Source organism: Carassius gibelio, chromosome A20 (assembly GCF_023724105.1).
Source record: "Carassius gibelio isolate Cgi1373 ecotype wild population from Czech Republic chromosome A20, carGib1.2-hapl.c, whole genome shotgun sequence".
NCBI classification, from domain to species: domain Eukaryota; kingdom Metazoa; phylum Chordata; class Actinopteri; order Cypriniformes; family Cyprinidae; genus Carassius; species Carassius gibelio.
In genome coordinates, this window is record NC_068390.1 from 31,254 (window position 1) to 46,324 (window position 15,071).

Here is a 15,071-nt window from a genome sequence, read left to right on the forward strand (position 1 = left end):
TCACTGTCCATGAAGCATGGTCTGCTGTTTCCTTTTTTGCACACTCTAATGGACATGCCTACGGGCAGACAAGCCTTTTTGCTTATCTCTCTTGTTTACTTATAATTTAAACAAAAACATTCATTTTGGAAGAAAAAAAATGGCAACATTAAGCCTGAGTTAATTAAAATTTCATAAAGAATCTACCGCGAGCCTATTATCTCATTCAAGACTTAACCACCGGGAAATGGGTCGTTAGATTCCTTTTTCCTTTACATCCACTCGCACACACTTGTACATATTTTACCTAATTTACCTCAGCAAGCTTTCTAACACAAATGCTTCAGTTTTTATTAGGGGACCTTTTACTGATTTTAGTCCAATTAGTTTGTCTCTAAATGCACCACATAGTGAAAAGCAATGTTTTCAGCTGAGCTAAAACAAAATCCCTCCTATTTACATCAAACAGGGACTGCTACAGTGTAAATAAATTCACAATGGAGGTGTAATATTCTGCTTGCTTCAACTAAACACGTACCTTGCATTGCACTACAAATGGAGTTAGACTCTACTTAAAGCCAACCGCAGTGTTACTCTCAAGTTACTAATGCAGTTTAAAGAAGAAAAAGGTTCTGCAGACAATTCCATTAACGCTCTGCAAAGTCTCAGCTGACTGCCGGTGTAGGCGTTCTCCAACAATACTATAACACAACAGCGCTCAGAAATAGTAGCAAGCAATAATAACAGCAAAGTGTTTTTCAGTTTGAAACTAGTCAAATGGGGGAGTGGATCGTGCCAAAAATCAGGCAAAATGTGTTTAAACATTTATTAAATGTATTTATTTGTAATTTCTCCAGGCAGACGAGGGGGCGAGTGTTTGCCTACTCATCTATTGCGCAGTAATGGAAACACAAAGGTGGCTAAGCTTTGATGGGATAAAGAGCGGGACTTTGTATTAGTGCTAGGAACAAAAGATGGAAAGAGATGAAAGTGGCAGAGAAGCTGAGAAGAAGAAAAAAAACAAACCTACAAAAACACACACTCATTCCTAATTGGTGAATGATAGTTACATAAATATCAAATAACATGTGTAAGCGGATACTCTAGTCCACAAGAGGAGGCTGAGTCATGTTGACAGAAAACTGAATCTGAGCAAACACCAAGAGACACAAAACAAACTCACAGGCACATGTATTTATGGATGCATGTATGTGTTTATATATCTATATATTTATTTATAGCTTATTATTTTTTGTTGCTCTGTGTGTTAGTGTGGATTTTTCAGTGATATTTATAATCATATTATGGCGACAAGTAGGTACATCTTTATGAATGAATCATTTGAGTCATTCACCTAATGGATCCTTCAAAAATGTTGATTCATTCAGTAACGCCACCTCAAAAATGGTGCTCGGAGATGGGCAAAGAGTAAAGTTGGAACAAAAGATAGACAATATTGAGTGTAATAAGTAGGTTATTCAATATTAACCTGTTGTTTCTTTGATAGTTATTGTATAAAAGCAGTCATGCAGTTGGTCTGAATATGAGCAGGGCTGTGTTTACATGGCTGCAAAATGATCCGTGGATGATTTACAGAACAATTATTTATATAATAATTTAATATATAATATTAACAAGACTATTATTATTGTTGTTGTTATTATTATTAGTGAGAATATAGGAACTTATCACTAAATTCCTTTTCTATCATCCTCCAACTAATACCTTTGAAATTTAGAAGCCTTTTTACTAAATTGAGAAGGCCTTTCCCTTCTTTCCCCCATTTTACATCTTCCATTTCTTTTCTTTTTCCTTTTTCCTTCCTCCCTTCTATTCTTTTGTAAGGTAACTAAACACATTTGCTCCTTCGATAATGTCCGCTCCTGTGAGGATCCTCATTAGGTCTGTGCTCTAATTAATCCTCCGTGATTTCCATGTGGCTTTCTCTCTCTTTTGCACTCTCTCTACCAGCCCCGCAAATCCTCACATGGTGGATTACTCGTGCCCGTGGGTGGGAAGAAGAAGAAGAAAAAAAAAAAAGGATGTTCACAAGTCATTTACAAGAAGCAAATTTAGGTTCTAACGCCCACCTCAGGAATTGTAACGAAGGAAAGACCTTTTATTATCTCTTCGTATAACAAAAAAGCAAGATAAAGATGCCAGCTATGATCTCTGTGACTGTCAAATGGTTGATCCAGAGACGAAACAAGGATATTTAGGTTGAGTGGATATGAGTAGATGGGGGTGAGTAGGCTATACTCTCCTGAGCATAGTAGGCTTATGGGTCTCTTCTATGACTTATCCTCTAGTGGTGGGCAGTCTTTCTGTACTGAATCAATCTCAGACATTCCCTGTCTGCCTCCAAAGCCCTCTAAAGGCCTTAAAGCTGAGACACTTAAAAGTGTGAGCCCTGCACTGATGACCTGCTCACAGCTTCCAGTCAACCATCAACTCCACAGCTACAGAAAGAGACTCTCACTTCCTGTGGCCCAACATGATCTCATAAAAATTCATAGATACAGTATGTGTCGTGTGGTTGCAATATACATAAACATATAATGTCTTATAGACACTGAAGGCTAAATAATTTAATGCATTACTACTTCTGAAAAGTAATCATATGAACCGCTTTAGATATGTACAGATTTTTAATTAATCGTTTAATGTTTGTAGAATATTGTAGAAAATGTACAGTATGTATTAAAGAAAACAGGTTTATAGTAGCATTTTGTGGCTACAATTAATCTCACTCTACATTTATCTGCTTTTTTATATTGTTTTTTAGGTTCAGGTAGGGGTGAGGTTATTAATCAAATATACCTTTATAACTGAATATATTTCCAAAATTCTCTTATGATAACCAATGCTGCATTTATTTGATCAGTTCTAAGGGACAAATGGGTCTAAGGGTGTCTTGATATACCTGTATTGATGATAACTGTGATATTCAAAGCAACAATTATTGATATTGTGTTAATTTAGTGTGTGATGATATACCGGTATTAGCGTTAACCGCGATATTTACAGTTCTCTTATGATAACTCTACATAAAATACTCCAGTGCAAGAAGACGCAGTGCTCGCAGCTACTCCTAGAAGAGCATTGTTTGTCAGAGTAATGCTGGGTAGACACCAAAAGATAATCGGGCTGATTTTGGGCTGATTTTCCCCCTTCCAACAATCCTAGCTATGTCCCGATTATCTTGATGGTTCTACAGATTACTTTATCAGATTTTCCCTTGTGTGAGGTGTGTTAAGAATGTCCGAACCTGGTTGGAAGAACGTTGAAGCCGCCCTGATCGTGAATCGTAAATATTCAACATGTTTAATATTTACGATCAGAAATCCTGATGTGTGGGGGGAACCCCGAGGAAAACGTGTGCACGCTCTGGAGATTATCATGTGAAACAAAACAATATCCAATCAGAGAGCGAGATGATGGAAGACGGAAGCAGTCATGACCATTGCTCACCTCTAGCTCACTCTGTAACTTGTACAGACCATGTTGCCACTGACTCCACCCAACCCTTGTCTTTTTTTTTTTTTTCATGAATTTTCTCTGAAAATCATTCCAAACACTATCATTGCAATTTCTTCCTGCATATCGTCCGCCATGCTTATTCTGAAGTCTTGCGAGATTTTGCGAGATTTCCTGTGTTCACAGTCGAGACTCTGGTTGAAAATCTGTTTGTGTGTGGTGTGCTGTCTTTGTCACATCATGGTGCACCACACACTACTGGAGCAAAACGGTTCAGATTTTTTATCCTCATGTTTGTGGTCTATCACATTTTGAAAATCTTATAAGATGTAAAAAATATTTTGGTGTGTACCCAGCATAAGTTTACATTAATTTACTAGTCATAGAATGGGAAACATTATATTAACCTGTTGACAGTGGTTTTCTGTTTTCATATACTTAAGTAAAGGGTGATATTTTTAATAAGTGCCCCATTTTCTCTTCTCATCTTGTTTTTGTATTTGCGATCAATACAGCCTGTGCGTGGTAACACTTTATTTCTTTGTTCAAATCTATTAACAGTTAAACGATTAAATCTAATCTTGAAAAATTGAGCGACCACATTGCTACATTAAACTCTGTTAAGTTGGTTGCAGTGCCATGCACTTAATGCCTCATCTGCGGACCATGGCCATTCTTCAATAAGGTTCATTAGTTAATTACATTAGTTAACATATATAAATAACATAATAATGAACAATATTTCAACAGCATTTATTGATCTAAGTTCATGTTAATTTCAGCATTTATTTATGAATTATTAAAATCACAATTTGTGTTTGTAAACATTAATGGAGTGTGAACTAACATGAACAATGAATGACCCTATTTTTATTAACATAAACAAAGATTAATACTAGGGCCGGGACTTTAACGCTTTAATTGAGATTAATTAATTACACAAAAAAATAACGCGTAAATTAAGATTAATTAGTTACAGAAAAAAATTCCCGCATATTTAATAACTTATTTTTGCATCGCGGAACGTTTCTCACTGGATGAGTTTCGCCGGACCGATTATACTGGAGCACCAACTAGCGTTCGCATATCACCGCAGCACATGATCGAACCTCAAGTATCACCTCAACGCAAAACATATAGCAGCTAGCGTGGACTTTACACTTTATGTTGAACTATGTATTATTTTGTTGGTGCAACAGTTTATGTTACACTCTTTATTGTTTTGGCCAAGGTTATTGAGAGTTGGACTTCGTATGTTATGGCCTCTGAAGAGAGATGTTTTCTAATAGTCAGTGTTTCCAATGTTCTGAATGTAATTGACAGTATTGTGTTTTACTTAAAAAACACTTTACAGAAGGTTCCAGCACCTATAAGCTTCCTGAATTTCTGAAATTTACTATTTCTAAATTGTTTCTAAATATGCTATTGCTACACTTAATGGCAAAAATTGCACTGGTCTGCTAGACTTGGTTGAACAAAAATAAACAATATTTTCTTGCTTAAGCTTATGTATTCAGTCATTATTCAATGGTTTACTATAAAAAAAAAATTACTTCGCACTGTTCTCAGATCAAATATTTATATGCGATTAAAATGCGATTAATTTCGATTAATTAATTACAAAGCCTCTAATTAATTAGATTAATTTTTTTAATCGAGTACCGGCTCTAATTAATACATTTTGTAATACATGTGTTGTTCATTGTTCATCCATGTTAGTTAATACATTAATGTTAACAAATGAAACCTTATTGTAAGCTTATTGTAACATTCAAAGAAGAAGGAGAAAACAGATTGTTGTGCCCGTCGTTTATCAGTATCCTAATGTTCGTTGGGTGAAAAAGAAAAACTTAACTTAACAGAAATTAATATGCCAATTTTGTGCTTTAGTATTTCTTATTATCATCAGTATTGAATCATCAAAATAGTTGTGATGCTTAATATACTTTTTTCAGGATTCTTTTAAAATGTCTTTACTAATCTTTTCCAAATAAAATCATGAATTTCTTTACAAAAAAAGAAAATATTCCCCAGACTATTGAATGGCAGGGTACATGTAAACATTACCTACAAATTATCATAAAATCAGGCTGAATACCCACAATCCTCTCTGCTGTCTCATTAAACCAAAATTAGGACATTTCTTCCTCTCATCATCCCAAAAGACCCAACGAGAAATAAAAAAGGGGGACTTAAATGTATTTAATTCTTTGTTCATTCTAATAAGTTGAGTGGGCAGCTGTAGAACGGATGCTGACTTTGCGGCTTCATCTCCATCTTTCATTTCCAGTCTTAAAATAATGTGACCGGTTGCAATGGAAGTTGATCACTCTTAACAGTAGAATATGTAAATCCCGGCACTTGAGGAAACCATCAATCCTCCATATTGAGTGGGAATGCTGGCATGCAATTGAATGTCTCTCTCATTGCAATGTACTTTAATCTTCATAATCCTGAGGTCTGAGGAATACTCTAATCCATAAGTAAACATTGCAACATATATTCATTTTTAGCCCTCCATTGGAAAATGGCACTCAACTGGAAGTAAGCAGTACCCATGATGGTGGTTTTTGATCGATAACCTCCGCATCTAGCCACTGATTGAAATAGGTATTTGCCGTGGAGTTGTTTCTCTCCATAATGATCTAATTTCATATTCTTGCCTCAAACAGTTCCTCGCCCCCTGATGCATAAGGCAAGCTGTGAATAGAGCCCACCCAGCATAATCACGCAAGATTGACAGTGGCAAAGGGATTGCTAGCTAGTTAGCACTTGACATGGGAGATAACCTTATGGAAAACATTACACCTTATCTGTATTTCCCAGGAGAATTTCACCTGCTGTCTTTATAAGGCCAATTTGTGGTAAACAGGTTTTACCTCAGGGGCTTCAAAACTGAAAAAAAAAACATCTCTGCACTATATTACCCACCATAAAACATGCCCGAATATCCAGATAATCAGCACCATCATCTTTTAAAGTTTTAAAGTGGCTCATTACAGGGCCAAGTAAATTAAGCACCTTATTCTAGGAAGCAATAGGCCGCAAAGTCAAAATATGCTCTTAGGCCAGGTGCCACTGTTTCTTTTATATAGACAAGATAAATGCTGAATAAAAGTGTCTGCTGTGGTTTAGATCGCTTATAAACCCAACCCAGCCTAAGGCTGAAGCTGCATTTCTTACAGATGGCATTACTGTATAGTTCAGTTGCTGAGCTGGAAGATACAACAGTTTAATGAGACAGCAGGAGAAGACTGCAGTTTGCCCAGGAAAGCCATTAGGCAGTAGAGTCAGTGTGGGTTTGAGGCAGTAAATATGGTCAAATGTCTCCCGATTGTCCAGGAGCTTCTCAAGTCAGTGTATGCCACAATATGTTCATCCATGTCAGTATAGCCAGGCATCAGATGGATTTTAGATGAAGCACATTTATCTGCTTGTTATTTTGAAGCACAGTAAGATAAATAGCTTCTGTTGTTTGTCTCATTTGCAGATCCTGCTGTGAATTCTGCTGCTGCAGTGGTCTTCTTCGAGCAAATATCCATCCCACACATTGGCATCTGTATTCAGAAGGCCTGAGAGGTAAGATACATTTTAATTGTACCGAGGTTCTGTGGATAAGTGAAACTCAGGACTCAAAAATAAAGATGGGCCGGTGGCAAGGAGTGTTTCGGACCAATTGACAACTCTAACCTGCCCTTTTTGGGCAATTGATCTGGGCCGGATTTCCCGATAACTATTGATCTTAGCACTTAAGAGCGTTTCCTATGAGTAATTTTACGATCATTCATTATTGTTTCACGTGCATTTCCCAACAATGCACGTAAAGCAATGTCACATAGCTGAGCTTTAAGTGCTACTTAGGAGTCGCTATCCGTTTGTCAAGTGCTGAAATGTCAACCTTATGGAATGGCTCTTAATTGTAGTACACGATCGTTTATTGACGTTTACCTAATGCTGTGTTCCAGACAGACAACTTGGATATAATAACTATAATACAATACAATATTACATTATATTGTATTATAGTATTGAATATTATACTTTACATAATAATATATAATGTATTTTTGTATACAATATAGAGAGAGGAAGAGAGAGAGAGAGAGAGAGAGAGAGAGAGAGAGAGAGAGAGAGAGAGAGAGCAACGTTATTTCCAGATCTAATACATAGCTGGTTTTTTGTGCACTTCAGCAAGTCATTGACATATTTTTCCCCCAGTCTTTGAAGCATTTCATATAACTTCTTTTAATATTTTTTGCAGTCATTTAATTTAGATGTGTATTTCTTTTTTTCTGCCCCTTTTAATTATTTCATTTATACATTAATAGTAATAGTAATAGTAATAAGTCATAAAGTGTATAATAAAGCACAACCAAATCCTTATATTATAATCACATTGCACTTGAATCAAGTGCAAAGACTGTCCTGCAGGTGACCACGTAAATCTGTCTTCTTACGATGCACTTAGGGCTTTACAATTACTCCAGAGCACCTGTAGATCTACGAAGATTTTCAAGTGCTACTTAAGTTACGATGCTTTTGGGAAACAGACCATAATATTAAGATCAGTCATACGATCGTTTTTACAAACTTCTTAGGCTTATGAAGCTTTTGGGAAATTCAGCCCTGGACCGTGTTAATTTTATATATGCATTTCGAGCTCAAATTTTTCATTTTCTTTGATGTGTTCTTACCAATATATCACACTGTCTGTATTTAGAAAAAAAATATATATATATATATACACACACACACACACACACACACACACATACATACACATGTGCTTCTCAATAAATTAGAATGTTGTGGAAAATTAATTTATTTCAGTAATTCAACTCAAATTGTGAAACTCATGTATTAAATTAATTCAGTGCACACAGACTGAAGTAGTTTAAGTCTTCGGTTCTTTTAATTGTAATGATTTGGCACAAAAGTTTCCTGCAAAGGTTTCCTGAGCCTTCAAAATGGTCTCTGACTAGCATGTTAACAAAAAAATTAAGTGGAACGAAAAACATGCACAACCAACCGACAGAACTGCAGCCTTATGAGGATTGTCATGCAAACTGGATTCAAGAATTTAAGAGAACTTCACATGGAATGGACTGAGGCTGGGGAGAAGCCATCAAAAGCCACCACACACAGACATGTCAAGGAATTTGGCTGCAGTTGTCGTATTCCTCTTTCTAAGCCACTCCTGTACCACAGATAACGTCAGAGGCATCTTACCTGGGCTAAGGAGAAGAAGAAATGGACTGTTGCCATTGATCCAAAGTCCTTTTTTCAGATGATAGCAACTTTTGTATTTCATTTGGAAACCAATGTCCTAGAGTCTGGTGGAAGGGTGGAGAAGCTCATAGCCCAAGTTGTTTGACGTCCAGTGTTAAGTTTCCACAGTCTGTGATGATTCGGGTTGCAATGCCATCCGCTGGTGTTTGTCCATTGTGGTTTTTGAAAACCAAAGTCACTGCACTGTTTACCAAGAAATTTTGGAAATTTTCATATTTCTACAGGATTTGGCACCTTTCCAGCCTGCCAAAAGCACCAAAAGTTGGTTGAATGACCATGGTGTTGGTGTGCTTGACTGGCCAGCAAACTCACCAGACCTGAACTCCATAGAGAATCTATGGGCTATTGTCAAGAGGAAGATGAGAAACAGGAGACCAAACAATGCAGAAGAGCTGAAAGGCCACTGTCAAATAAACATTCCATACCACCTCAGCAGTGCCACAAACTGATCACCTCAATGTCATGCCAAATTGAGGCAGTAATTAAAGCTAAAGGAGCCCCTACCAAGTATTGAGTACATGTACAGTAAATTAACATAATTTCCAGAAGACCAACAATTCACTATTTTTTTTTTATTATTATTATTATTATAATTATTGGTTTTATGAAGTATTATAATTTTTTAGATGAATTGGGTTTTTGTTGAATGTGACCCAAAATCATCACAATTAAAAGTACCAAAGACTTAAACTATTTCAGTCTGTGTGCACTGAATTGATTTAATACATGAGTTTCACAATTTGAGTTGAATTACTGAAATAAATTAATTTTCCACAACATTCTAATTTGTTGAGAAACACCTGTGTATGTATGTATGTGTGTGTGTGTGTGTGTGTGTATATATATATATATATATATATATATATATATATATATATATATATATATATATATATATATATATATATATATATATATATAATAAAAATTAAAGGGGTCATATGATCCTGCTAAAATGAACATTATTTTGTGTATTTGGTGTAATGAAATGTGTTTTATATGGTTTAGAAAAACACATTTTACACATACTGTACATTATAATTTCTCCTCTATGCCCCGCCTTCTGAAATAGTCAATTTTCACAAGGCTCATCTCTCTGAAAGGTGAAGTGTGCTTTAATTGGCCAGCTATCCAGCGTGTTTTGATTGGCTGAATGCCTCAAGCATGTGATGGAAATGTTACGCCTCTTAACATATTGTGATGCCTTGTCCGGCCAGAGCGATGAGACAAAAACATAAAACTCATGATATAAACATGATATAAACATGGTTTCTAGTCGTATTTTCTTTTGAAAGGCAAAAAGTAGTTTCACTTTGTCAATGGAAAATAACATTTTTATGCAACAGTTCTTTCTGGTCCTCGGATCTGATTGGCTGATAAGACTGTGATGTTAGAGTCCAACACAACTCCAACAGCCATTTCACCTTTTGTAACACTCCGCTTGAAGAAGTTGCATATTTTTCATAGCGAGTGTCATTGCGGATGCCCAAATCCACTAGAATTTTACAAATAATACTGTTTTGTGTCAAAGAATGTAGTTTTTTTTTTTTTTTTTTTTTTTTTTTTTAAGCTAGAAACTATTTGTTTGGACTTCAAATATAAAGTTTGTTAATAGAGATAACATCTGTATGGTAAATTTGTCCGACAGCCAAATCACAGTCATTTCAAAAATTGAAAATATATTTAATTTAATATTTACTGTAAAAAAAAAATGTAATAATAATAATTCAAAAGTTGAGAAAACTTTAAGGCAACCAGCTTCAGGAGATTTATGAGTTGTTTTTGAACAACATGTTGTTTTCAGTTTATACAACAACAACTTGAGAAAACAAGCACAACCAAACACAAATCAAATCAATAGCAGACAAAGGAACATTGGAGAACACAGGATTTATAAACAGTGAACGTAATCAGGGTGAAACAAAAACAGGTGTGGAGCTTATTAAATCATAAAGCATGGCAACAAACTAGACAAGAGATAGGAAACAGAGAACTAAACCAAAACAGATAATGCATTTGACAAAAGTAGTTCAGTAATATAAAACTACCACTTTGTAAACAAGTACAGGCTTACTTTGATGCACACGATTGTTTCCTGCTAATAAAACTTTGAATGATTTTTTTTTTAAATGTGACAGAGGGACCGGGACCAAATGCCTTTGCCTAACCTTCTTCTTCATTTGAAGTCTTGTTACTCCTCTGTTCTCCTTCCTCCTGATCCGCTGTGTCAGTATGACATTTTCTCCCCAAAGGGCACATGTGAGATGAAATTACTCTGAGGTGTCAAACACGTCATCTCCACATGTTTAAATGCCCAGTTTCAAATGCCAGCTTCTGCTAGTGGAGCATTGCGCAGTGAACGTTCTGGCCACTTACGGTTCCTGTCACGTTTCTGGTTTGTGCTTCAGCGAGGACCATAACGTAGAAATACTCTTTGAAACAATTGTGAACATTTAGGTAAGAGTCAGTAGTTGTTTTTCATGTGGTTCCTTTTTGGTGCTTGTTTTGTTTTGTGAAATGAATTTAAAGAGGGGAAAACTCGAGGCATACTAAAATTAAGCATTTGGTCGCTCTTTTCTCGTATTTATAGCATCTGATCCCTTCCTGAGCCTGTGTACTCTCCTGTGTTTCATCCTTCCATTTGTTTCCTAATGTAGTAGACGCTGAGAGCTCTCACGATCCTCTCTCACAGGCTCGTCAGAGGAGTGCCAGCACTCTAAATTTTCCTCCTAATTCAGCCATGCTGCAATTACACACAGGTCTCAAAGGCGAAACAGTTGGAAAGACCATGACTGAAATTAAAGTCTCAGCATAAGCGTGTATGTGTGTATCCTTTTCTACAGTGCCAGTGCAATCAGGATGCTAAAACACTCTGTAGCGTTATTAAAAAAGATATATTTGGTAACACTTTATTTTAAGTCTTTTTTTTACACATTACATGTACTTATTATTATAAAAACTATGCATTATGTATATTTATAATGTATATGTATAATTACATGCAAGTAACACAATGTCAAACCCTAATCCTAACCTTAACCATACAGTAAATACATGTAGTTAATATTGCTCAGTACTTAAATGTATAATTACACAGAAACAAATGACACCTTAAAATAAAGTGTAACCATACCATCTAAATAGAAAACTTTTAACAATTTCAACATCTTTTACAATTTCAAATTGTTATAATATTTATTAGACTGTGTGTTTGATTAAAAATTGGTGTCATATCTGTTAGGTTGACCAGTCGTATTTTTATTGTCATCAGTATTGGGCGAAATTCAGAATAAAAGAAATAGCTGCCTCTGAATTCATGAATGTTGAACTGGCTACACCCCACAAGAAGCTGAATTGGAATTTGTAATATAATATCAGGAAGCTAGCTATTGTTCTTCAAAACTTAAAAACTGCATATTTAAACCAGGCTCAGTCAAGGTAACTAATCTTTGTTTGACAAATTTAGATGTTATGCTTTTCTACTTGCAGTTTTTCAGTTCTTTTCATTGTATGTCCTTGCACTCAAACTTTAATTGCAGTTCTGCATCCTGTTTGCCAGCTTAGAACTTGTGTTGAAATTTAAAAGCCATTCTTAATTAATTTTGAATGATGCACGACCCTGATAGTTAAATGATCTCATCATCAGTAATGCTGAGTTGACGTTTAGAACCAGGGTTAGAAACAGATACTGCTCACTTTCACATTTAGCAGACGACAACATCACTCCCTGCCAAATCCCCTTTCAGTTTTTTTTTTTTTTTCCTTTTTGAACTTTTAAGAGATGTTAAAGCCCAACATAACTGGCCTTATGCTGTATTTGTATGACACGTTGACTGTTTATTATATATATATATATATATATATATATATATATATTTTTTTTTTTATACATATATTTTTTTCTCACTAATCGTTTTACTTTTTTACCCAAGCATACATAGTGGTGGCCAAAGAATATTTGGGAAATATTACACCCTGTATGATTTAATACATCCAATATAGAGGCATGATTAAGCCATTAAAGACACATATGCCATCCAAATTTCTTTTTAATTTTCAGAGAACTCGGCTGCATTCTGTGCTAGCTGATCTTATGGTTTAATTATGTCATGTCTGTAAGAGTGATTACAGAATGAGAGCGGGAAGGCCCAACTGCTACTGTGCCTGCCCTAGAAAACACAGAGTCGCTGTGTGAACTCTTTCAGATTGACCGTCTGCACTTCCCTGTGCATCTGAAAGCTATACTTTTACACTCGAGACAAAGTCCCGCAACTGTAGCTCCATTCAACACTGATCCTGCAATCAGAGTGCTTGTGTCAAGGATAGCAAAGTGCTTTTTGCTGTGATTATTCACCATGTGTGGCTAAAATTTTTGCAGATTTTTACATTTCGCAAGGTGCATGGTTTTTGAATACTTTTAGAATAAATCATCACAACATCATAAAGATGACGTTATTAAAGAGCAAATTCACAGGCAAAGTGCGATAACTGTAGTGGGCACAAAAAAAAGTGATAAAGGGGAAGAACAGAGATGAATCTGCAGTCAGATATCTTTGAAATCAAGGCCCTGTCTGGTAGGCTGACAGGCAGCCGCAGCTTTGCGAAACCAGCAGCTGATGGTTAGCTTGAAGAACTTTGTCCTTTAGATCTGAAGAGATGTTTCTGTAGGGCGAAACAGTGTGAAGAAAGGAAGCTGAAATCTCATTCATTGTCAGGAGCTCTTTGAAAACCACCTCAACTTCACAGCACAGTGAAAAAATCTCTGTAACAAAGGACAGCTCAGCAGTGCTGGCACGTGTGGCCACGTTATTAGCTACCTGGTGTGAGGGTTATATGAAGGAATGGTTAGTGCAAGCATGACAGTGTGTGCTCTGATAAGTTACCACACCGGTCACAAATCAAGATGGAGACAACAGGTAAGTCAATGAAAGGCAGGTTTATTAACAGGTATGGCAAAGGCAGATAATCTGGAGCAATAGCAGGTGAGAATCCAACACAAAATAAAGATTTTTGATTCTTAGCTGAGCAGTGATGTTTGGTTCTTTGTTGGTTTGCGGGGAGTGAAGGATTCCAGGAGAGAAGGAGAACAAAGAAGGAAGATCTTCTATACATTATATATATATATATATAATATATATGGTTTATATACATATACATATATATATATTTTTTTTATTATTATTATTTTTTTTTACAGCAATACCATAGAAGAACCTGTTTTGGTTCCCCAAAGAACCTTTCAGTGAACAGTTCTTAATAGAAACGTTTTTTTTTTCTTAGTGTGAAGAACATTTTTATAATCTAAGGAACTTGTTTCCACTTTAGATCCTTTTGTGGGATTAAAAGTTTACAACCAACAAAAGTTTGGAACCACTGATGCCAATAAAGAACCTTTATTTTTTATTTTTTTTATTTTTTTATTTATTTCAAGTGTATTCTGTAGAAAAGGCAGTATAATTGAGCTAAATCATTGAAGTTTGTTTGTGTGTGTGTGTGTGTGGGGAGGGGGGGGGGTGTAATTGTCGAAGTAAACTAAAATGAAAGCAAATGCATTTTTATAAGTAGATGTAAATTAAAAGCATTAAGAAACACTTCCTTTTCCCAATTGTTGTACTGTGTGATGCAGACAAACAAAGTTTAAATACATTGATCACAAAGTATTTTTACATGAAGGTAATCAGGCATGTTTTTTCCTAAATCACAGTGTTACATACAAATTATTATATGATCTAAAACTAAAAACCTCTGAAACTGAATTTAAAAGAGATGCTGTGCCTCCACAGTTGGTCTCCAGCTAAGTATTTTCAGCTTTCAGCACTCTGGACAGCTCCTGTTGTTTGGAGGAGTACTGCTCTTAGACTTGTCTGTTCTTTGGTTTGCTGACCCATATGTACCTTACAGAGGGGGGCATGAAAATAGCTTGAACTCTACACCTAATAAACAGTATGAGCGCTTGAGGGTTTTTAAGTGCTGTTGGCAGTTGTTATCCAACTAAAAGTTGACCTGGTTGCATGGTGCCCACTGCTTTCAAGTTAAGTTACATTAGGCTTTACAGCTGAACTATTTTCCTGCATGATGTGGTACTGCGTAATATTTGGATGAACCAAATAATATTGAAAAAAGGGTATTATAAAATAATTATAAAAGTCATTAAGATCATTTTAAAAGTGTTTTTAAAGGGTTCTTTAAAGACATTTATTGCATAATAATAATAATAATAATAATAATAATAATAATAATTTATTTAAAGGTGCAATCCTAAATTAATATGCATTATCAATAAGTGTTCAGGAATTTTAATGTGGATTTTATTTTATTTTTCATTT